Genomic DNA, 25,200 nt, shown 5'->3' with positions numbered 1-25,200 from the left:
TTGAGACTAACTATTTGGATGTATGAAGATAATGATCTTGGTTATGGGAAGACATCTAGTCCATTAGAGATTTAGTGCTAGGCCCAGTTCAATTTCCATGGGATTATGGAAATGGTGGTCAAAGGCTTTTGTGTCTTTAGATTTAAGCAAGGCCTGTTTAGCCAGCATAGTTACTTGGTCATAAGAAATCAGTTATGACCCATGAATGCCACCATAAAAATGGATGATACAATACAGAAGAAAATGTGATTTAAAAAGTGACTGAGAAATTGTATATTTACTAAAAAATATATCCCAATTTTAAGACTATGAACATGTTCAGGTTTCTGATTATTTTCCATTAAAATGTTAAATGTCATCTTGTCAAAAGTACAAATATATTTCTTAATAATATTCGTAAAATATTTGTCTTTCAGAATTGTAAGATATTAATTGATTACAAACTGAAAAGTCCTAAACAAACCTTAATTCAAACTGACTAAAAACGCAGACTGATAACTTAAGGAAACTTAAGAGATTTAAATGAAGTCCGCCTTTGATTTCAGGTCTTTCTGGTGCATGTGCTCTTTTGAAGGTCGCTTCTTCCTGAATTTCCTGTGCTGAATCTCAAGGAACAGAATCCCGAAGATGCACAAAACCCTCTTTGTAGTGCTACTGCTTAAATTAGCATTCAGGCCGGGAGCTTAGGAATTACTTGGGTACTAGTGACCTGGTTTATGCTGTGATTCAATCAGCTTTACTTAGGATTAGCTGGGAGAGTGAAAATGAGGTAAAGGTGCAGTTATGTTAACCTGCTGTTCTGAACACCAATTCTGGTCTGAGTGCTGAATTAACTCTGATTTGAAAATGGGATATATCCCATTTCTGAACTTCCTGGATTCAATTTAATGGCTCTAACATTTTTTTAATAAAACTTTCTTCATATCGATTTGGTTTTACTTTACAGATCCTGAGTTCCACTTATTAAGAAAAAGGTTGGTATGATCTGAGCCCTGAAATCTCAAAATTAAATTTTCTAGCTATGGAATCCAAATACGAGGGTCTGGCTATAAATTAAATAAGTGAAAGCAATAACATGGTATTGAGCCCTTTATTTAATTGGATGGTCTACAAAACCAGTGCAGATATGATACTTCTTTAACACCAGTGAAACATGAGCTGTATCCACTTTGAAACTGTAGTTTTAAGGTATTGCCCTGGTAATATCCAGAACTGAGTGTATTTTTACTAGCACATAAATAAACAAAGTTGCTAGTATTTTATTTGAAATTTTGGGTGGTCCTACTGCCAAATACTGATCCAAAATTCCTGTCTTGTTTTGATATGCAATTTCAGTTTGATTCCCTGTATTGGAATGGTTGGCAGTTGCTCAGCAGTGCTGTCCTAGTTATTAAAGAGTCCTATGATGACATCTCACTGCCACCACTGTAGAGTATATTTGAATATTACAATCATGGATTAAGGTTTGCATATTCTGAAGCATACAAAATCCAGTGTTTTTCCGAAAACAAAAATAAAGAAAAAGTGGAAAAAAAAAACCCACAATGGAGCACTTTAATGTCTAAACATTTTTTGCATTTTATTCTGTGCAGATGGTATATTTGCAGATGTAGTTAAACGGTTTCAATGCTGCAGTAATGTTGTTAAGTTTATACTTGTCTATCACCTGTCAACATCTATTTGTGACTAATTGCCCAAAGACCATAAACAATATTATGCACATTAGTACATGCTGCAGTCTTGTTGCTGATAAGTGCAACAGTTATGGACTACATTCAGTGCTTCTTTTTTCCTTATAAGAAAACAATAGAAAAAAGATGAGAAATAACAAATCTTTTGGGATAAAAGCAAAATTAACACACTGAAAATGTGCAATACATACGGCCCTATCTCTTCAAAGCAGAAATCTCAGACTGTGGATCTGATATATGTTTTGCATAACATTATGGAAATACATTATTAAATTACAAACTATGTAAGTCTAGGTCTTCTTCAGATTAGCATTATACAATACAAGCAGTCTGCGTGAGTGTAGCAGAAAGCTATATTCAAATAATTATGACAAGAAAACCTAATTCCTGGCTTTGAAAAAACATGTCATTCCTGGAAGGAGACATTTGCAGATTGAGTTACTAGTCTCTATTCCTAGCTCAGACCGCTCATTCGAATGCCGATGGGTGTTCTCTGGGCAGGGCACGCATGGCTGAGGCCTGACGCCTGTACCCAGCCTGCTGTGGTGCTAAAACAACACAGGCCACACGAGAGGATTCCTCTGTTTGAGCCTAAGAAAAACACGGAAAGGTCTTGTTAAATTTTTGGGCTCGGGGAGAGAGGTGTCAGCTGAGCACTCGCGGCCATTTCGACTGTAAGCCTCTGATCTCTCCAGGCTCTCTCAGCTGTTGGGGTGGGGGACAGCTGTGCTGAAGCCTTTAAAAGGCAGGGAAGAGGATGATGGTGGTGGGGTACGGGACAGTCTTGCTGAGTGCATGACAGGAGTTTTCCTTAGATTCATACAGAAGTTCAAAAAGACTACAGCTCCGGCTGTGACAAGATGCTAAATTGGGGTTATTATTTTAGCATTGTATAAATGCTGAAAACAGTTTTCTGCTCATGCTCAAAGTCAAAACACTTGAATGAAATGCATTGAACTTAATGGACATTAATGGACATTTTTAATTTTATGTGTTCTTAATTACCTGTTGCACTTCATACGTAATGTGTTTTATTGTTAAATGAGTTTGAAATGGTACCCAACAGGCAAGGCCCAACAGGCAAAGAAGCTCCCCTCTCTTTATTTTACACATAGATATATTGTAATGGAACGAACATATCAAGGTTAGGGAGAGAACCAAGAGCAGCAGCTGGTATGACTTATGGGTAGAACAGTTATGATGTTGTAATTATGGTATTAATATAAGCTGACAAAAAATATTTATACCCATATGCCATTGATTTGTTGCAATATTATTGGCAATTCTTTTATTGAAAAATATTAGCGCATTACTATGTATTTTGGATGTTTCTGATTTGGGAGTATGGAGACAAAATAGTGAAATGATTAAATACTGCACCAGATTCAGTGAAGATCTGTTGTGAATAAACAAATATGTATTGTACTGATCACATCACCTGATCACTAACCTCACATAGAACTGACAGCCCATAGCAATATATAACATGCTACAAATAGATTAAATAAATAAATTACAAATATTTCATTCTAACATAGATTTTAATATGTTGAACTATTTTTATAGGTTTTATTTGTCTGCACAGAGTTTATGTGCACACTGTAGAACTATAAGTTATGTGTGGAATGTTGTTTTTTTCTTGCTCGTGGGCAGCATTCCGCCCAAAAGTTAGTCATCAGGGTACTTGGATTTTAATGGGCACATCACTTCCACAGTTGACTCTAATGAGGTCTACAGGGAGATCCTTTCTATAGTCCAATGAGGACCTTCATGATGTATAGATCTAACCTCTCTGCTTTGGTTTGCATTTCCCAATAAAGACAAACTCTGAGGTAAAGTGCAAATAAAATATATTTTGTTAAAATTATGAATTCCCAGAACTGGGATTAATTTCATATAAAATATGTTGAAAGGGTGCAAAGCCTTTAATAAAGATTTACAATTACTCCACAAAGCAAGCAATCCTATTACCAAACAAGCTGATTTGTAGTGTAACATTTAAATACAGTATCTATACAGATATTTATGGGAATCCATAGGGTCAATGAAATGATCTTGTTTCATCATTAACTTCTGCTAGGAAATAAAGTTTTAAAAAGCGATTCTATACAGTCTAGTCCTCTTAGTGGCAAAGTGTCAAGGAGGCTTATTTTGCAGAGTTTGAATGGTGTCAATGTCGTGAAACAGCCCATGGCAACTGGAACATCACCTTAACCCATCACCAGCTCTTTTGTGTACAGACCCAAGACTGAAACCATTTAGTTATTGAATCTCTGTGGCAAATTGTATGTTGCTGCCAGAAAAAGCTGTTTTAAAATCGGTTTCTTTTATAAAAGTGAGTAAATGTGTACGTGCACAGGTGTGTGCCAGAATCCAGTCTGCGTGTTGTTTGAATGCTTGCCATGTTGTGTGTCAGAATTGATTATGAAATTAGCAGCACTACAGTACAAAATCATAATTTTCTCCCGGTAATTCTGTCCTTTGAAATGAATGGTTAAATCACTCAACTTAACCGTGTTAAGTGTACAGTATAATGTTCTGTGTTGATTCCCCTCCCCCTCTCCTGTCTCATATACAATTGTTTACTGTGAATAAATATTACCTGCTTTCTATGCATCTTAGAAATAAGAGGTCTGAAAATAACTGGGAAAAACAGATCTATTTCTCTTCTGCAAGTTATCAGCTTAATTTAGGAGTTTGTGAGTATTTTGCATACTAAATATCTGTAAATTTGTCTCTGAATGTGAAGTACTGTACTTTTGTGATATGCATTATCATCAATTGCCAGTCAGGTTGATACCACAAACTAAGCCTTTTCACTTTTGTCACCAGAGAAGGTGATTATAGGCCTTTTTATGGAACTAAACACGATGGAACTAAATGAAGTTCTTCCCATGGTTTGTTGCAGGAAGTCCTTGGACATTATGGTTTCATATTAAACACTGTCAGTTCCATTATAGATTGAAATGGCCCAGCAGCAGCACACATGAGAGTTAGGTTATCATTATGGAATTGTATTTCATGTGTTACTGTTGTTTTTTTAGTCCATATGCTATTTCTCTGTTGCATCTGGTGAGAAAGATTACATTTCAGTGAAAGCACTGCCTTGATGCATCCTGCAGTGTGAAGAGGCATTCAGAACTTATTACATTACATATGAGTAACTGAGATGCCTTTTGGTTGCTTGGGATCACCATCTATCCTTGTTGCCTTTTGCAAGTAAGCTGGTCAAACATGCTTACTAATGCAGTAAATCTTCCTGGCTTGGATGCTGACCTCCCCAGCACAACTTCACTCATCATTAACCCTCTCAGATCTAATTGATACTGTTGTTGCCTTAATCACCTTCAATGTTGTACAGAATGTCAGCTCAGTACATTTCCCATTGCAGCTATACAACTCCAGACCATCCCGGTCCAAAGACATGTGTACTGCATGATTTATTAAAACTACATATGTTAAAAACTATAAATAAAAATAAGGACAGTACAGCAAACTGCAAGATATTCAGTACTCCGACAAAAAGAACCCTAGGTAATATTTTGATATTTTAGTTTTGTGAAAATAAAGTCTGAATTATTTTCCACTACAAATGTTCTGTACTTCCAAATCACTAGTGTTTATTCCATTGTCTTATCCATTGTTTCAGTGACTTTTCTTCTGCAGTCCAGTCTGATTTTAAGATTGAGTTACATTACTTTCAAACACTGTGCAGGAAATCCTTACATTCTATATTACATTATACAGTATATGCAGTACATTCAATATTTTTTTTGAATAAATGAAAACTAAAAACTGTAAGACTGTTTGTAATGGATATCACAAAAATATAATTTATCCTCCTTTGGTTTTGACAAGAAAGGTAAGGTGCTTTCTGAGGCCTTTCAATAGGTTAGGATCAGGCACTTTTTATTGGGGGGTTTTGACCATTTCTCCATGCAGATGTTCTTTAGCTCCTTATGTGGCTCGTATCTTGTGAAGGCTTTTCTTTAGTTTGTACTACAAAATAAAGAATTGATTCTATTTAGTTTGTACTACAAATATTCTATTAAAGTTAGGTATGTAGTTTGTAAAAGCCAATCATGTTGATTTTATGCTTTCTTAACTATTTGTTCATTCTTTTCTTTATTTTATTTTTATTTAAAAAAACTTTAAATCATTTGACTATAGATTTAGTGTGTTTTAGATCATTATCCTGCTGAAAAGTCTATTTGCAACCAAGTTTGACGTTAGCGGGAATGAGGTATCTATAAAATATTCAGATATTTAAAATTTAAAATTTAAAATCTGTCCCTCAATTTTAACAAGTACACCAAGACCAGTTGAGCTGAAACACCAAAGCAAATTGGACTTACAGTTCCTTCACAGAAGGAATAAAATTATTTTTGAACATGAGTTTCACATTCTGCATTAATCACAATGAGACTGTCCAAAATCTCTATTTGTATTTTATTTAACTGTATCACCAGATTGGTCTCATTTCATTTGGGTGTAAGTATAAATTACAGACATCGATTCCGATATACTGTATTACAAAGCTTATTCTGTTTTACTCTCCTAGTGTTAATTTTCAGAAAAGCATTTCAATTCAATTCAAATTTTTAACTCTTCTTTTGACTCTAATGTAATTGTTTAGATTACAGCTTTTTGAAAGAAAAAGGTGGGCCTTAAAGGTCCAATAGCTTAGCGGCAGAAGGAAGAGACTGTCTCCATATAAAAACTAAATGGGCTGAATAGCATTCTCTCTTTTGTAACCTTTCTTTCTTATGCATGTTTTCTTATAGACAGATGTTTATGGACACTGCACAATGACAGGAGTGCCTCAATTAAGGAAGGCAGACTTGTTTGTGCTCTGTGGGGTGTCCAGCTGCTATGCTGACATCTCTGACCTCCCTTGCTGGGCTAAGGTCAGGCAATTCTTTGCTGAATTGTCTCATCCTTTCTCCACACCACCCCCTTCCCTCTCCTCCTACATTATCCAGAAAACCTGAAACCCCACAAGGGAAGCAAGGGAGGAGGGCTGATCAATACCTCTTATTAGCACACCAGCCCAGACTGAAGAAGCATGGCATTTGTCTTGTGTTCCTAGTTCACTAACTGGAATCCTGCCTCATTGATAAACAACAGCAGTCGATGAGGATAATTTACCCAAAGCATATTTTTAACCTTTTCTTGACCATTTTTTTATTGTAGGAGCCACGTGATGAGTATTAAAAATATATAATGTTTTGACAAATGAGACTAAACTAGAAATTAACAAGCAAACCCATCCTATACTGTACTTCTAGTTTGTGTCTTGCAACCTTTCCAACAGTTCTATACTTCTCAGATATTTTATAGCTTGAAGAGCTTTCTGGGGTCATAGGTTAAGTGCAGGATAATTAGGGAGAGCTGAGGATAAAGTATTGCAAGGGATAAAGATAAGAGAGCTGGGACAACATCCGATTCAGATGAGGCCCAGAAAAAAAGGAAACTTTAAAGCTCTTTGAAAAGAGTATACTAAAATATTCCTATTATCCCTAGGCAGAGCTATTTTCACTCATTTTGACGTAGTTTACGTGTGATCTTTTTAAGATCTTTCACTCAGGTCAACAAATTCATTGTTCTTGGCTGAAGTGCAGTAAAGAGGATTGGATATGTGAAGTAGAAGATCTTCATAATTTAATGTAGCATTCCTTCCTGCAAAAATGTCCCTTTCTCACCTGTCTCACTCTCTCAATGATGTCTGTACACATTAATTTATAAAAGATTAAAAGGATTAAAAATATTAATAATATTGAACTACTTTATGTTGGCACTGGTTCTTATTGACCTGTATATAATCATGGTGTTTTCGTCATAAAACTATGACTGATGGTTCCTTGTATTTTCTAACAGGCCTACATGTTGTTCTAATAAAGTTCATAATTCTGATTTTCCATCCCCAAAAGCCTAAACTGATTTTGGTCCAAAAAGAAGGTAGCACAGACACAGGAAATAACTTGTTAAATGTAAACTCTGTAGACTCGCTTGCAAATAAATAACACCCTTTCTTTACTTTTATTATTAAATATTTCAAAGTATTCAGTATGTGACACGAAATGCACAAAAACAAAAACTCTTTTCTCTCAGATTAAACAACTTTTCAGGTTTGTAAAATATAACAATTTTCTCATAGGAGAGAAAAACAAGACGTTAACATTTTCTGTGTAACTATGGCAAAATTAAAAGAGATGCTCAATCTTAAAAAGGGAAGCCATATTTCAGTCTTTACCACCAAAGACCCCTTTTTCTTTCTGTTCTGCTCCAAACAATGTTTTAGGACTGTTTGTGATTTTTACCCATGCTACAGATGGTAGCTCTAACACAAAATCTCATTACTTCTCTCTGTGATAAGCAGGACTCTGATTGGCACGTGTTTTTCCTTTACACTGTTTACTCTGCCAATGCTGTTTGCAGCTCACTTAATCTTATAACAGCTAAATTAGAGAATTAGGAATACAAACCTTCCCAGGATTTTAAAAGACATACGCTATTATGCCAGCTGACGTCATTCTTAGTGGTGATAAATAGTAAAGGTCTGGCCTAAGTGGTAGAATTAATATTAAATGTGTGTCTGCAACAGCTGACGCAGCCATTTCGTGTACTAAGAGCTTATGCTGGGTAGGAAGGACCGACTAAAGTTGACTGTGAGGGCACACCTAAGGCTGTCTCCAGATATCCCAGCCAGACTGCTAAAAGAGTAGTCTGTTTTCCAGATTACAAGTCCTTTATCTCTTCTATAATAAGAATTTTGTACATATTAACTGAAGGGGAAACTGAATAGATTGTTTTCCATGTATTTTGTCACAATAACCGCCCACCCTCCATTATCAGAAAGTTGGTCATTGGTGGTAAAAGACTATCCTGGAATAGGTGATCTAAATCTATTTCAATTATTGATTCTTTTGTATGCTTCAAACGAAGTGTTTCTAAAATGCTTGGATAAATAGGCTACTATCATCTGAACAAGGAAAGTATATTGACCCCTTTTACAATATTAATGTTTTCTTATGTTGTATTCTTCACCTAAAGATGTCACATGATTGGTGATGAGCACCATGATAGGCAGCATTTTTCTGGACTTGAGTTGTAATTGAACTTATGATAAGGAGTCCGTCCTCCTTGAAGCAATAGTTGATTCTAAAAGAGGCCCTGTTCAGGTAATCAGGGGTTTCTTCTTGAAGTAACCCTTTGTCAGTCAATCTAACCTATAAGATGCAGGTTAATAGACATGCCTGTATATCAGTGAGACAGGCTTTGCTACCCATGTAATAGTGATTGGAAAATGTGGAAAACACTTGAATAATAAAAAGAATCCCAGTGCCTTAACAGTTTAGAAATTAAGCTTTGGAATCACCATTTGAGATATTCTCCAACTGTCTTATCTGTAACGCTGTTTTAAGACTGTAAACATGGGATATATAGGTTCTGTTTGAACCTATCCTGAAATACTTTATGCTTTCATGACATCATAGATGGCAGTTTGTAGCACCTAAAGAATAATCTTTCTTAGGTTATACATTGCTAAAAAGCTAGGATTTATTTTATTTAGCTTTCCCAACTTATTTATTGAGCTCAGGTAACATAAAGCACATCTTTATGTTACCTGAAGAAGACCACACCTGAAGAAGGCTCCATGGCCGAAACGTTGTGTTCTTTCTTCTTTCTTCTTTTTTTCAGCATGGAATAAACCTATTACTTGTTCCTTTGCAGCCTACGCATGCTGATGCAGCTACCCACCTGAACTACATAAAGCACATCTGTCATCTTCTTCTGTAACTGATGTCATAATATACTGTGTACCTGTAAATTATTTGTAATGTACAATTAGTTCATATTTAGCAAAATAAGGCATAACTTCATCCTTCACAAATTTCATCTTTATGGTAGATTAGCTGCTTTCATTTACACATTTCTGGCAAATTGTTTTCCGGTGCTGCCTCTGCTTTCTGTCTAGATTATTAGCTCCTATTTACTCACAGCACAAGTCACATTTTCTGCGTGCTTTCTTTTAATTCTCTTAAAACCGTATGTGCCTCTCCTAAGATTCTACTGTAGTGTGCAACTTTCCAGTAAAACAATGTAAGCAAAAAATGTGTGCAGTTATCAAGCATACAATATTTTACTTAAAATAAAGACGTTTGTTTTTTAAACTAAAATGATCTACAGGGTTTTGAGTTTTGTCTAAAGTAACTGAAGTATTGTGGCCATGCACAAGCTGATGAAAAATACAGATAAAATCATGAATTACACTCAGGACATATTTTTAAGGTAATGTTATACTCTTATGATACATTTTTATAGTTAACTTATTTTGTTGGAATGATAAGCAAGTTCTATTATTGATAACATAAGAAAACACGTTGCTGTATTTAAAGAGGACTAGACTATACATTCCAAACAAACACACCTCATAATTTTATGCATGTTTCTCACACTATTAAAATGTATCCAAGCACCTAGAGTGCTTTCTCCTTCTCATACTAGACTAATACTGCATATACGTAATCAACACTTCCAGCTACACTCTTAAAGCACACCGTTTTTTACAGAAAACTCAAAAAAACATTAATTGCACTTATCATGTGAACTACTGTAGGAAATTGCAATGGAACATGTACTGTATTGTCTCTCCCCATGAAAAGAATTTACGGAGTCATGACTCCATAGCCTGATCCAATGTAAATGACTTTACACCCCTGAGCACCCTCGTCCCATCAGAAGGACCAAGATGCCTTTCTGATTATAAATGATCAAAACCAGCTGGTTAAGAAAACAATTGAATTCAAGAAACGAATTGATTTGTCATTATTCTAAGGTAATATGCTTCTTGATTATATATTTTAGTTATTCAGCTTAATCAAAACAGAATTGTGGCCTCACAATGCCTAATGTTATGTTCTCTCAGTACTGGCTAGATGCATGTTAAGTAAGCAAATGTGGAATGATGTGTGTGTATACTGTATATAAGTCATGCATCATTCAAGCTTGTTTTGTCCCTTTACTGAGATTTTCACTGTTACTTTGAAAGTCAGTTCCAATGATGTCCATGTTTCACAAAGCACCTGAGATAGGAAAATACAAAGTTCTCTATCATCCGAAATAAAAAATGTACAATTTAATTCACCAAGGTCTAGAAGAAGAGGATTCTTGCTGTTAGTCAATAATTGAGCATTTGCATGTCATAGTAATCTTTTAAGAGATTAGCAAGAATGGTTAAGATGCATACTCCTGCATACTACATACTGAACATTCTTTAAATAATCAAGGACCTTTATTTAAATGCCCAGTTTAGTGATATCCCAAACCTCAAAAATCTGACAACCAGAGCAAAATAAGGATCTGAGGAATTAATCTTTTTTTTATAAGTATTGGAATATTTTGTATGCAAAACCATGAGGAATGGAATCTGAACTGAAATCTTTCATTTTTCTTAACTTAAAGCCTCAGTAGTGTATATTGAGGTTTCCAAACAAGGTCTCTTGTTGGAGATCTGATTCTCAAAATTAAGCCTTCCATGTTTAGTTTAAGTGGAAGAAACTGTGACATAAGACATAAACAGACGTAAACAGATTTCAACTCAGCATTTCCCTCCACAAGTAATCTCTGTATTGCAATAATGGACAGATGCATAGAAATAATAAAAAGAAAATCCATGACACTAAGAAACTGATTAACATGCATATCATACACAAGAGGAATTCTTCCATATTAAGAAAGCCTGCCTTATTTACATGTATTCACCCCTTCCGCCTTGATTTTAAACTAAAAACAGCAATGAACAAAGAAAAGCATAATCCTGCACTCAATGATCAGTAGCTGCCTCAATACAAGAGGACACCAAAATGTTATGGCATGTATTACAGAGTACAATTGCATCACAATCTAAAAGAAAAAACAACATCTGATCACTGGGCCAGAAATAGCATAGGCATTGTTACATATTTTTAGAACTCTGAAGCAGAAGAGTGAAGCAGAAGTCATACAGCAAAGAAAAAACATCTGTCTGTAATAGTGCTGCAAACCTATATTTATGATATATCTATATGTATTATCCTTATGAAATAGTATATAATATATAGTAAAATATATAATTGCATTATAGAGATTTCATTTTATTTTAAGCAACTGTACTGCTTAACACAGATAAGCAAGATTATTAGATGTTACTTGTCAATCTGGTCCTAAGCAAAAAAAACAGACTCCAATCCAAGGAACCAGGTCATGTTGGAATGGTAAAACTCGGTTATGTCAGCCATACTTTTTTTGCCAACAGAGGATTACAAAAGACAAAAGGGAGATAAAGCCGCTGTTCAAAATTCTAAGACGACAAATGGAGAGGGAAGGTGGCACTACCTGACTCATTCTCATCAGGCTCTTACAGTCACTAAAGGCTAAGGTCTGGTAATGTGATAGGTGCACTAACATTATTGGAGTGAGTGAAAGAAGCAGGCAGTACACTAGGAACACACAAAGCCAATGCTTTGTCTGCTGCTGTCTGTGCTGACTCCACAGGGGCACACCTCGGTGCACACAGACTGCACACAGATTCAGGCTGACTCGCCACTTGGGTGGGGGTGGAGGGCTACTTGACTAATGATTCTATTTCGGTCCTTGCCGCTTTTAAAATTTTAAATATACACGCGCAGACTTAAGGGAGCCCGGGGATGTTTTGCAAATAGCTACAGTACCTGCTTGATTTTTTTTTATTCCACTCTGTCCTTCCCAATAAAGGATCCAGGATTGCCATGACTCCTGGAACTGATTTTGGAATGGGATATAGTTTTTGGGTGGATGGGGAATAAGCGAATAAGTGAAACAGTATGTTTAGCAAACCCAGCTGAACTATGGCATTTTAAACCTGTACTCGATACATATTTAAAAAGGTACTGCTTTTGAGCCTCTGCACTCAGTGTTGGACCCCATGGCTCTCACTGAAAGATTTATCTCGCTATACTTTGGACATGAATCACAATGTATGTTTGCCTTAGAATGATAGCACTGGTAGTACCAGACATGCCATATACTATGCTGTTTGTTTTCACGTTTTTCACTTTTTTGTTTTTCACTAAATCAACTTCATGTTTCTTCTACAATTTCATACACTGTTAATGTATCTAAGACTAGTTATTATGTATTTTGATCAACTGAAGACTGTACAAAACTATTTTGCCAAAGTAACTCAGACAGACCTTAAAAAAAACAGCTCTCCATCAGGACTTGAGCACAGGTGTCTCTTTAACTACTTTTAGCAAGACTTCCTGAGCTACCTTTCAAGGAAGGAATAACTGGGAGTCTACCAATAAGCACTATTAAATACAATCTGATGCCACAGAGGTTTAAGAGGTTCTTAGTATAAGAATCAAAATGATCTGGGATATGGCTTGTACTACACATTACTACCTCCTCAAACATTAGTCACCTATAGGACTTTACCCTTGCTGACTTGGGTACCACAGACAGATGCAATCACATCTTTACTCTGTAAATGAGGTAGGTTATTGGCAGGTTTCAGAGACTACAGGGATTCATGTGTCAGCTTATCAGTCAGTAATTTATAGGAAAACCCTTCCCCCCTCCTACTTCCTGGAATATTGCTTCTTTTCATTATTGAAACAGCCCTCATCTTTGGCTCTTCCTTTCTTTCTTATTAAATCTGTGATTCCGGGAGTGCATTAGCAAATTAAATCCAGGACATGAGTCACCGCTGCTGCTGTAGCCTTCTCTTCTCAGAACCTATCAATTGAGAAGTGTATGGCGTTGTGGTCTTTACACATTCAAACTGCGTCTCTGCTTTAGCTGGTTTGTCTCCGCAGCTCCTATTTTGCTCCATGACAAAGAGGTCCTTATACGTGGATATGGAAGAATGCAAGAACCTGAAGAATCTCAGTGAATGCAGACATCAATGAATAAACATGTCCTTGCACCCACACATAGTCTTTATGTACTGTAGTTAGCATTTAAGCAGCGTCTTAAAATAACATTGGGTGCCAAACATACTGTATTTGTTACAAAGTTATTGTAACTTCAAGAAGACTTAAAGTAAAGATAAAATATTCCTCAGACTTATTCTGCAGAAAGATCAGAAAATAAACATCCCTTTGTTTCTTTTTTTTTTGTTTGTGTAAAAAAAGTGAAATATTTAGTAGTTTGCATGTAGACTGTGCTCTTACTGTAGGACCCTTTCAGATTGCAACATGACTGCACCCTTAAGCTACCTTCTTCTGCCTCATGTTTCTCACTTCTGACCTTTCAATGAAGCTTTCTGCAAAAAGTAAAAATGCAACAACAAATGTCTAGGATTATTAATTGGTTAACAGGTTGATAGTTTCATTTTTCACAAAAGGAAAAACATCTTTTAAGGTTGCTTGTTTTATTAACTTTGCCGTTATCGCTGTAGAGTATGCAGCTATAACAGTATTTGTAACATAGACTGACACACACAGAGAAAATATCTCTAAAGAGTTTCAGGTATGAAGTGATAAAATGTCAATAGTGACATGCAATCTAAAGCAAAAATCACTTTGTACTGTATGTCCTTGAGGTCCCTAGAATGCCAATGCTTTTCTGATTCCAAGAGCAGAATATAAAATCTTACCTCAGCTCTCCCTGGGAATTGGAAATCTGTGATGCCTTTGATTAAGAAGAGGATCTATGACTTTTTTTTTGTAGTCCATGACCCTTTCTGCAGTGTCACCACCAAACAGGACATTACTCTGTGTCATGTACTCACATGATAGGACGTGAAGATTTATAGAAGTTACCATGGTTGCATGTCAAGGATCAAATCTTGAACTTTTCAATAATCTGGCCTACCTCTTTCTAACCCTTCAGTTTATATATACACAGCGTCTACAGTTCAAATATTGGGTGTGTATTTTTTCTTTTTATAAACGTACTTTCAATTGTTTTATCTATCGGCATTTTAGCACTTTCAGCAAACAGTAATGCAGAAGTCTCAGACATTAAATCTTTGTGTTTTGATCTAGACTTAGGAATTTGCCTTCTAACTGGCAATGCCATACTTAAAAAAAAGATGTCCTACTGTATGTGTCAGTTATAAGCATAAGACAGTTTAGAACTAGTCTATCATATCTGGTTGTGCATGATGTGTAACGTCCATGGGTCAGGTGAGAAAATAGTTTTCCCTTTTTTTAAAGTACGGTTCTGTTTCTCTTTGACACTCATTCTGCATTGGAGAGCACTTAAAAATCTAGTTCCTAACAAGGAAAGGTTCCATTCCCCTTTCTCTCTCTGTGGTGTGGAGGGATTATGCCACCAGGGATTAAGGATGGCATTTCAGTCAGTTAACTCGGCTATTCTCAGAGCCATTGTCATAGTCATTTTTGGTTACAGGGATTTGAAAAGCAGACTCCTATCTGTTAAATAATCGTGCAGTCTTGCCTGAATAGGAAAATAGAGAAAAGGCCAATCACACGCTTTTGTTTTCTTCAGCAGCTAACCCAGTTTCAGTGGGGAGGCCTGAAGATTTTCTATTTAACAAGACAAGTCATTTGACCTAATTCCTTCCAAAGTAAGATGTACCAAGAGATAAGGCTAACATGCTTTCATTAACTTCAGATGTGTGGATTATGTGAATTATGGCGTTTTGAAAGCAGGGACCTTCAGCAAAAATAGACCCTGATCTCAATACAGCTAAAAAGATGTTATTGCTGCATTGGAAACCTCCCCTGGTATCACTGGCTCCTACCTTGTCTTGATATTATTTGTACTGTATGTACAGTAGCTTTCTACTTGTTGACTCTGTGGTGCCTAGGCTGGGGAGCACAGTGGTGGCTTGGAGTGCTGTAGCTGACATTATCAACTCTTTAGTATTGTACATAGTGCCTCATAGTCCCCTACTGTAGCTCTTTCTAGTTGTCCTTTGGATTGAAGCATGGAGCGAGTACCTGTATATGGTTGCATTACACTGTTTTGTTCGTATTTTGTTTTGGCTTGGAAATTAGGAAATTGACATATGTATGTCATATAACAAAAAGTTCATTATAAGGGTATTTATAATCTCTAAACATTACATTACAGAATGTAATCTTCATGGTATGGCACTTTAAAAATAATGAAAAATGGAGCTCTGATCAAATATAGTGAGTGTTTTGGCACAAATGGGGATAAGTGGGTTTTTTGGTATTGCATACAACAATAATGCTGCAATTCAGTGCCAGTGACCATAAAAGTATTTGATAATAGAGAGCTTTTGATGTGCTTTTTCTGATGAGAAGTTTATTTACTCAGAAGGCGTGGGAATATTAGTAGTGAACTGGTTTGAAAGAAGTTACCATGAATTGTGGACTGGCTCCCAAATTCAGCCTGTATCTTTTATTGCTATGGGCTGACATTAAAAAACAAGACAGTACAAACGAAAAACAGCAATTTATGGTTGAGACTGGTTTCTGAAACATGAGCTGAGATTTTACAGTCAGACTAAACCGTATAGTAAATGTGATCTTAAATAGAATGACCCCTAAAATCTTTTTTTTTCCAATTGGTCAGGGCTTTCACATTTTAACTAGGCTTAGCTTTAAATCAAACCTCAAGCAGTTTGAATAATGAAATTTCACTTTCCTTTATACCCCAATAATTGAGGAAAGCTATGGTACATAAGATATTGAGAATACTGATTTACATTCTCTTGGATCTAATTACTTTTAAATAGAGTTCAATTTAAATACAAGCTGTTAACCTAACCACAAATTAATTTCTGAGTACCTTGTCTTCCAATAGGAAACAAACCCTTTTTTTAAACCTCTGTTCTCAGTCAAATATATCTTACAGCATTGAAATGCTTCACATAGCATGAAAGATGGCGATAATTAAGTAATGGAAAATCTTTATTTAACTGCATTACCTATTTAAATGATTTCTGGATTTAATTGCACTGACATGTATATCAAACACCTGTTTTATTAACAGATTGCCCGTTGCTTCTAATTCCTTGCAAAGCATGGGCTGTAGTCATTTTCTCTTTTGAAACCGATGACACTGACAGACTCACACCAGTGTACGGTGAACTTAAAAAATATATATTCCGGCTGTTTCTTTGCTGTGTCATCTAACATGAAAAGGTTTCAATATGAATGAATAAAATCCCATACCAATACTAATAATTATGACACGTCAAGGTGCTTTATAATAAAAAGAAAATCAATACCATCAATATCAGCCCCAAACCCAGTTCAGCTGAGGAACGCGATGCAGTCTAAGCAGCTTCATAAGGCAGAGGGCTTTTTGCCCTTTAGGGTACAGGAGAGTGCTGTTCACTTGGGAGAGAGACTTTGAGATAGAGACGGAAGTGCAGCCTCCCGTAGCCCACCATGCGGTTCAAAGAGGAAGAAAGGTAGGGGTGTCCCCCTTTATATACAGTAGGGTGCAGTGGGGGAGGCAAAGGTGCCAGGGAGAAGGTCAGGCGGCAAAGGCCCAGTCCACGTCCCCAGGGTGAGGGAGCAGAACGCTACAATACACGGGTAAAATATTTCAAGAAAACACAGATAAACAAAGAAAAGAAAAAAAATATCCCTAAATAAATCAGGAAATACAAGTTTTATGAATGTGCTTTAAACAACTTGCAAAAAAGAGACAGAGAATGGCAGTCTCATACACCTCCAGATAAAGCAAATTCCATAGTTTATGTGTATAATTGTAGAAAGCCCCATTGCCTAAATATATGGCACCTTGTTGTGGGGATACAGCAAATCAGAATCTATTGATCTGAACTGTCGGGGTAAAGTGTATTAGCTCAGTAAGTGTTTGAAGTAGCGAGTAGCTAGATTTAGAGCTATATAAGTCAGGAGAAAGATTTTAAAACCAATACAAATCCATAGCAAGCCAATGAAGGGAAGCCAAAACAAGGAATGACGTACAGTATTTGTACCAGTATAATCTAATCTGGTTAAAATTCAATCATCTTAATTTTAAACATACTGATTTCTTTTTTGATACTACACTTAAAGGCTTCAGTAAACAGTGATACTGCCTAGAATATAGTACAGTTTTCTACACTAATCCAAGCTAGAGAAAACAAAGAACCATTTACTAATAATCTTGATGTGACAAGACATGACATCTCTTGCTATATATGTGATATGTGAGTTTTAAATTTTAATCTCAGGTGAAGGAGGATACTAGGAGGTCACACCTGGGTATGCACTGTTTACAGATAGCTGACCTACCTGAATATACAGGGTAGCTGACCTAGAATAACATGAAGAGGTCACACCTGGGTAGCTGACCTAAACTCCAAGCCATAAAAGACCAGGCTAAAGTCATTCATGTTACATGGTTTTAGTTGAGGTCCCAAAAGCATCAACTTTGTCTTGACACCTAACTTGTTAAGCCTTTAAAAATGATTTGCCAAATTTTAACAAAAGAGACACCTTGATCAACTTAGTATACTTTATATCATGATAATGAAGAATGCGTAGCAAAAGTTGAATAACATAGGGCCCAGAATGGAGCCCTGTGGGACACCAGAAGTAACTAAAGTGATTGCAGATAACAATCTGTCTCTAATCAATACAGAAGAATTGCATAGCGGTTTTAAAGACAGTAATAAGATCCATTAAACCAAGAAATGAAATGCAGCTCAGTCTAAAACCCTATTGATATCCTTAGCTAGCTTCCATTAGTAAGTGGAAGAAGCTTATTTCTGATACTTTGTTCTGAAAGAATAACAAACACATTACAATACTCTTTTTATGTAGAGAGAACAGATTTAATGTTTAGTTCTAACATAATGTTACACCATGAAAAGCTGTCTAGGATAAACATGACTAATTAACTGGTGTTGTTTCTAGGACTGTTGATGAACTGCAAGGTCAGTATTATTCCACCTTCACTCTAACTTGCAACCTGCAGCTTTCATACAGTGCAGGCTATAGCTCAGTATACCAAGGAGAGTGACAGGTGGAAGAGACAGAACACAATTTCTCTGGGGGCTACACAACCAAGAATATTAGATCAAGTACTATTGGACAACTAAAACATATTACCCAATGTTTTATGTTGGGCATCAAGTGTGAGTCTGAAATTGCATCAGTGAACCTGGCAGGAGTCAGTGATTTTCAAAGTATGAAATATAGTGCTGCACTTAGTACTAGAGGGTGGTAATGGACATTCTAGTTTACATAAAACTGACAGATGGTCTGAAATGCCTAAATCAAGAACATCAATATTGAAAATTGACAGGCCACCAGTAATTAGAGGATCGTATGCATGACCCCAGACATGAGCATGAATATTAACATGTGAAACCAAAACAATTTAGTAAATTGAATCAGCTACAAAAGTATCACTGTGGGCATCTTCACCAAAATCCTCTTAAAGAGGATTGAGAATTCATTTAAAAAAAGCAGTGGTTGACTTAAGATGAAAGTACATTACTCCTGTGCATTCCGCTTGCAAAGCTGTTTTTTTTATGCACCTTGTAATCTGCACTGGTTGCATCTCAGAAGAGTATTCTGTTTCAGTTCCTACTGTGCAAAAAACCTGAGCTGCTCAACTTTTTTGGCATTTCTTACTTTGTTGTACACAAATGTACCAACTAAACTGTATGACCAAGCAATGCAGTCAATAAATATTCTAGATATTTTTCTGTTTATTGAATGAAATAATAATTTTATTATACTGTATAACTGTAAGGCAGTTTATTTAATATAGTTATCACTGGCAGCAGATGAAATGTCATTCCACACCATATATTTTTTGTGTTGTCATTATACAGTATGCTGTAAGGACTGCTGGGGACACAGAATAGTTCTCCACTTCAACAGCAGGTCTTACTGTAAGTGGTTTATCTTTGAATTGCTTCTTGAAACAAAATTTTCACTGGAAACAAACAGCATGTGTGATGTGGTTTGACATCTCATTGTTTACTTGGCCTGTGACCTCATCAACTTCAACCACTGGGTTTCAATGACAGCACTGGGAAACTAGTGGTGGTTGTGGGTGTCAGCACCCCTGCAAGTGTGCCATAATTTCTGAGGGAACGGAAGGCCTCTGGGAGACCATAATGGTAGGATGGTATGATGGAGAAATAAAATATTTTACTTTACATAGTTGACTATTGTGTTTTTATATCCCACATAACACACATAGACATGTAAAAACAGACTTGATCATAGAAAAACAGAACAGGATGAAGTGCCTCATGCTTTGGTGCACTGCTCTTGCACTGCACATGTAGCCAGTGTAGATTGTAGCATTGATTACAATAGATGAGTCTACAGGAGCAGCAGATGGATGGTAAGCGTAGCTTAGCTATTAGGAGACCAATAACCCCAAGCTGCCTCTGAAAGCCAAATACACAGATTAATTGAAAGCAGATATGAGGTATTTTTATCTAGAACTAAAACTGTAAATGGCAGATTTTTCTAAAAGGAACATGGAAGAGTTCCTGGCTTAACAGCACTCATTCAGCTCATACCACATCTGCATCAGACATAAAAAAAATCCAGATCACGACCAGTGTTGAACTCATTTAACAACAAAGCCTTGTTTGTTAAAGACAAGACGTCAGGCAACTGATATGCCAAAAACAGCCTACATTTCAGTAGTGAATACCAACCAGATTGTTGAACAAAGAATCTGCGCCAATGGGAATGAACAATATTGATACTTCTTTTAACAGAATCTATGGGGAAGAACCCTCTGATTTGTGTTGATCAGAAAACACTCCTTTATGCAATGTTGAGTGATCACAGCCATTGTGTAGTTCATATGTCAATGACAAGATGTTACTAATGAAATATAAATTGTGTGAGAGAGTACTGCAATAATTGTTGTTTCCCCTGCAAAGGTAACTGGTGCCAGTCTAAAGCATACAGTGGCCTAAGTCAGTAAGAAGACATGTGAAACTCTTCAGTTTTTATAGAATCGTTATTTTAAACTGTTTCATCGGTATTGATTAATACATGAAAACCTTAAAGCTTTGCCAACATTTTCTTTGTATATTTTGGATATATTTGAGTGTAAGGGGCTGTGGCGTACACTGTTGTAGCATTAGCAAAGTGGCATGGAAAAAAAGGAGCAATTTCAAAGCTCTCAAGACTCTCCAAGGAATAGCAGGCAAAGTAAAGCATGAGCACAAAACATTCGATTGCAAGGTTACAGGTTAATAACTTACTTCAGGGAAAAACCCGGTCATGTTGCATTTATCAACATTTTGCATGTGGAAGTAGCCTGGGAGTGCTGGATATGGATTATTTGGACATATTCATGTGTAAACCTTCACATTATGCAAAGAAGCACTCAGTTTTTACAGTCATTAGTGTTGTATAAAACAATAGCATATAAATCTGTGCAATACTAGAGTTAATGGTCTCTTAATGGCTTTGTGGTTAAGCTGCAGAATAGCAACATTTTAAGGCTCTGGAAGGATATGCTTTATAAGTCTAAAGAGCAGCAATAAACTAATTAAGAATATTACACTGAAATTAATTATATTTTCCAATTAACAGTTGTGATGTTATTAATTAAGAGTGATCCACATTTGAAATGGCAGATTCAAAAGGCTTTTAGTGATAAATGTTCTTCCGTCTTTTTTTTTCTTTTATTTCTGTCATACCTTTGGTCAAAATGAACTGGGGCTGTGTTTTATGACCAATTCTAAACTCATTCTGTTAAGGCTCACACAGTCAAGAGCCTTAGAGGATATCAGTTAGAATTAGGTAAAAATATTCATTTATGTGGGATAGGATGAGAAAAATTGAAATTTATCTTTTTGTTATTTTTTCAATGAATTAAAGCCTATTTATTTTTTTTTGTTTTGTTTGTTTTTGGTTGTAGTTGAGAAATAGTAAAAAAAGTCCAAACTTCAAAAGGTTAAACGTTTTCTTTGACAGAACATCTCTTGTCATTCAGACATTTTAAACTCAGTTCAAAAAAGTTTCACACACAACTGCAAGTCTGTCTCTAAACCTTATTCGTATTGTAATTGTGACCCTAAGCCTTTCTCTTACTGAAATATTACAATCCAAAAATCATAAAAATTAAGCATCTCACATACTGTTCCAAAACCTTGTTGAATACATGTCAGCTATTTGCAATGATAATCAAAACCTGATTGTTTTTATATAATTGTTACAAATATTCTTCAGAAGCAATGTGGTGAAACAAGTGAAATATGAAGAAATAAACCATTGTGGAGATGCAATTCTCCACACTTTGGTACTTGATTTGATGATTTGTTACTATCTTCAAGCAGTAGCATTGCCACCATCTAGCCCAAACATGTCAGATCTCAAAAGCCAGCAAGGCCAGGCTTGGGCTGTACTGGCATGGAAGACCTACAGGGAAATTCACATCCCTGTATTAAGTGGTATTGCTGGAACAGTAGGTACATAAAAAAAATATCTCCAGTTGTGTACTGTCTTACACATTTAAAGCACCTTACATATTATACATTTTAAAAATGGAAAGAAAATTATAGTTCAATGAGTACGCTAGACAGATGTGCATGATAATACAGCTTCTGAGGTTGATTCCTTACAGAGTCAGAGTAAAGCAAGCTGAGGTGAATGTTTTCTACAGTATATGATTGGTACAGCTAATTTCATGTAAGGTTTAAATTGTATGTACTGTAGATCTAAAGGGAGCAAACTTATTTAAATGCTAACCATCAGTGGTAAAGCACTACTGAAAGTGGTCTGGTATTTTTTGGATTGAAATGCATAATGCGACTGGGCAGCCCCAGGACCAGTAAAGTTATTGGTCTATCAAGAAAAAAATGGATTGCTATGGATTTCTGTCTCCAGAGCAATAGGGAGCCATTGTAAGACAGTGTATGACAAACTAGGGGAGCTACGGTAGGTATAAAATATGTGGAAGTACATTTAAAACAGAACGGGAGGTACTTTTTTATACAAAAGGTTGTGGGAAATTTGAATAATCTAACCAAGTATTGAAGCCTGTACACTGTTAAGAAATGGTTGAATGAAACAGGATTAATAAGCTACCAGCAACCAAAGAAGCCAAACAAAAGGCCTCCTTTCATTTGTAACCTTTGTTATGTTCTTATGGTAAGGGTTCCTGTCACCTACATCCATGTTGCAGATACAGGTTGAAGCAGATGGTGGTCCTGAAAATAGCAAGGTACTGTGTAAGCTCGCCAGGACAAGACCAGCACAAGACAAAAGTATTAATGAAACTTTATAAAACCTTTGGTGGAAGAACCATCTCATTAGAGATCCACCCAAGAGATTTACCTTGGAATTACACTGCAAATGAGTAGCAAATAACCGCCATCTTTTTGTTTTCAGCTTCAAATAATATTTTTATTTAGGGAAAGGGATGGGATTAGACAACAAAGGAAGTTAGTGTATTGGCAAAGGTTTTTATATTTGAGTGTTTCTTGAATAGCTTCTGTCTCTGTAACGAGGGAAGGGTTAGAACCGAATCGCAGGTTGCGTCGTTTCACAATCACACTTAATCGTTGGTATACAAGTACAGTATGTCACTGAAGATTTTCGCCTGTGCGTATTGCACAACAATTCATAAACCCTTTTTTTAACGAGTCACCATAACGTAAAAAGGGAATTGCACTCTTCAGTAAGTACTACTTCAGTTATGTTTTGGCAATTACAGAACAACACAAAGGGCAAACTACTGTACGTTGAAGCACGTACGGTGAGGGGACAGTGAATTAAACTGCTATTGCACACTTAAGTGTGAACATATAGTATACTCTAATTAGTATTTAATGTAACATGCTGGAAAGGCGGATATTACCACGTTGACTAAAGTCGGGTTACCAAATGAATTCGTTTATTTATTGAGTAGGATCAGTCCATACTCTATGTTCGAATTATTGATCTTTCCATCCTGCCTTATGCCTCCCGTTTCGCTCTATATAACACAATTAAATTTTAGTGAATGATGAGGCTGTCATTCGCATTATAGTCTCGCTAGCTCATTTAAGTCTCTCCTCTCTGGACAATAACTCACAAGCGCAATTGTAGAGATATTCCTAAACAATAAGAACCTACTGTATATAATCTAGAGTGTATTCCGTCAACATCAGTCACAATCACGGAATATCTCATTTTAACCTGTTTATGGGAGAAACACAGGCAGTTCAGTTGAGCCGGTCCGCTTTGCATAAGAGAATGCAGAGCGTTAAGGCATTGGTTGTAGTAATATTCAATACTCGTGCGTTGTTTCACATTTTCTTGTTAATTTAAGTTAATGTATGTAACTTTAGTATAGTGGCCACTAAAATTTTGATTGAAAGTGATGTGATAGTCGTGTTTCCCAAAACTGCTCATCATCTACCCATGAAGCCGAAATCTGATAATTATATATATAACTATAAAATACCATATTCATCCGAAACATGAAGTCTAAGCGATGCACGCCCCTAGTTGCTGAAACTTCAACACAAACGGCATGCTTCATGCTGAGCAACACCTAGAGCATTTCATATAACAAGTACCATAGTGTTTTCAAAACAGAATATCACAAGGTCCAGCTAGGATATGACCGATCATTATTTAAAAAGCTACGACTACGTTATCAATGGAAGGTTTAGGGGATAATAAAAAGTACGTTCTTACCTGTCTTTATGAGCAAAGAAAAGGCAGAAATCCTGAAATATCTATAATTCCTCGGCTGATGTCCACATTGTCAGTAAGACGCTTTACTGTAACAAGTAATCCCGATGTCACTCTGTAACAATAAACCAGCAGAGAGCAGATAAGAGGGAGGGAGGTTGGCGAGCAGGCAGGCAGTGGCTCTGGGACTACCCCAACGGGATCCAATTACAACAGACAAATGAGAGGCTAAATGAAAACAATGCACTCTGGGTAAGACCATCTGCCAAGGTCCCAAGCATTCCACCCCCACCTCTTTGCCAAGGAATAGGAAAAGAATAGAGCTCTAGTATCGTCTTGGTCCACTTTATGATTCAAATACTAGAGAGATACATTCCAAGTCTTAGGGACATCCTCATTGGTCTTCCACCCCGGTGGTGTAACGTTAATATTGTAGCATACCCCTAGCTGACGTGCTCGAGATCTTCCCATCTTCTACTCAAAATAAGACGCAGATTCAGCATCATTTGAGTGAATGAACTAGTGGAATGGGTTTTGTATTGCTTCGTGCCCCGCATATTCACAACAGTTTCCTTTCTCACAATCCCACAAGTTAAATTTAGAGAACAGTTCAGCGTGTATCATATTGGCGGCGTACAAAAGTCAGTTTAATATAATATTTACGATAATTAAATTTGGGTTTTATCTTCTTAACATAGCTTTATTTAAGATGAATATTTGAAAAAAGAAATGTTTATTTTTGTTTCTAGTTTGCCTCTTCCTCCTATTTGCATGGAGTCCAAAGACAATGAAGGGACCAGGAATATCTATTATTTTATGTATGCTTTTTAACATTTTGTATGTTTTGTGTTTTTTTATATATATATAGGTAGGAGATACTCTGCATTAGTCAATAGTTTAAGATTATGTGAGGCCACAAATGAGAA

The 25,200-nt window shown here is 36.2% G+C and overlaps 1 protein-coding gene across 3 annotated transcripts in view; it reads right to left on the bottom strand.

The window, feature by feature from the left end:
* Positions 1-24,561, bottom strand: part of pcbp4 (poly(rC) binding protein 4) — a 57,902-nt gene extending 33,341 nt beyond the window's left edge. Inside the window, exon 1 of one of the 3 annotated variants that reach the window (XM_015347908.2) lies at positions 24,278-24,561. The gene's annotated coding sequence lies outside the window, so the exon portion shown is untranslated. The remainder of the gene's footprint in view (positions 1-24,277) is intronic. The other 2 variants (XM_015347906.2, XM_015347907.2) reach the window with 2 other exon arrangements.
* Between the last annotated feature and the right edge of the window lie 639 nt (positions 24,562-25,200).

This window comes from Lepisosteus oculatus, chromosome 4 (genome assembly GCF_040954835.1).
Source record: "Lepisosteus oculatus isolate fLepOcu1 chromosome 4, fLepOcu1.hap2, whole genome shotgun sequence".
Taxonomy (NCBI): Eukaryota; Metazoa; Chordata; class Actinopteri; order Semionotiformes; family Lepisosteidae; genus Lepisosteus; species Lepisosteus oculatus.
This window is presented reverse-complemented; position numbering and strand designations above follow the sequence as displayed.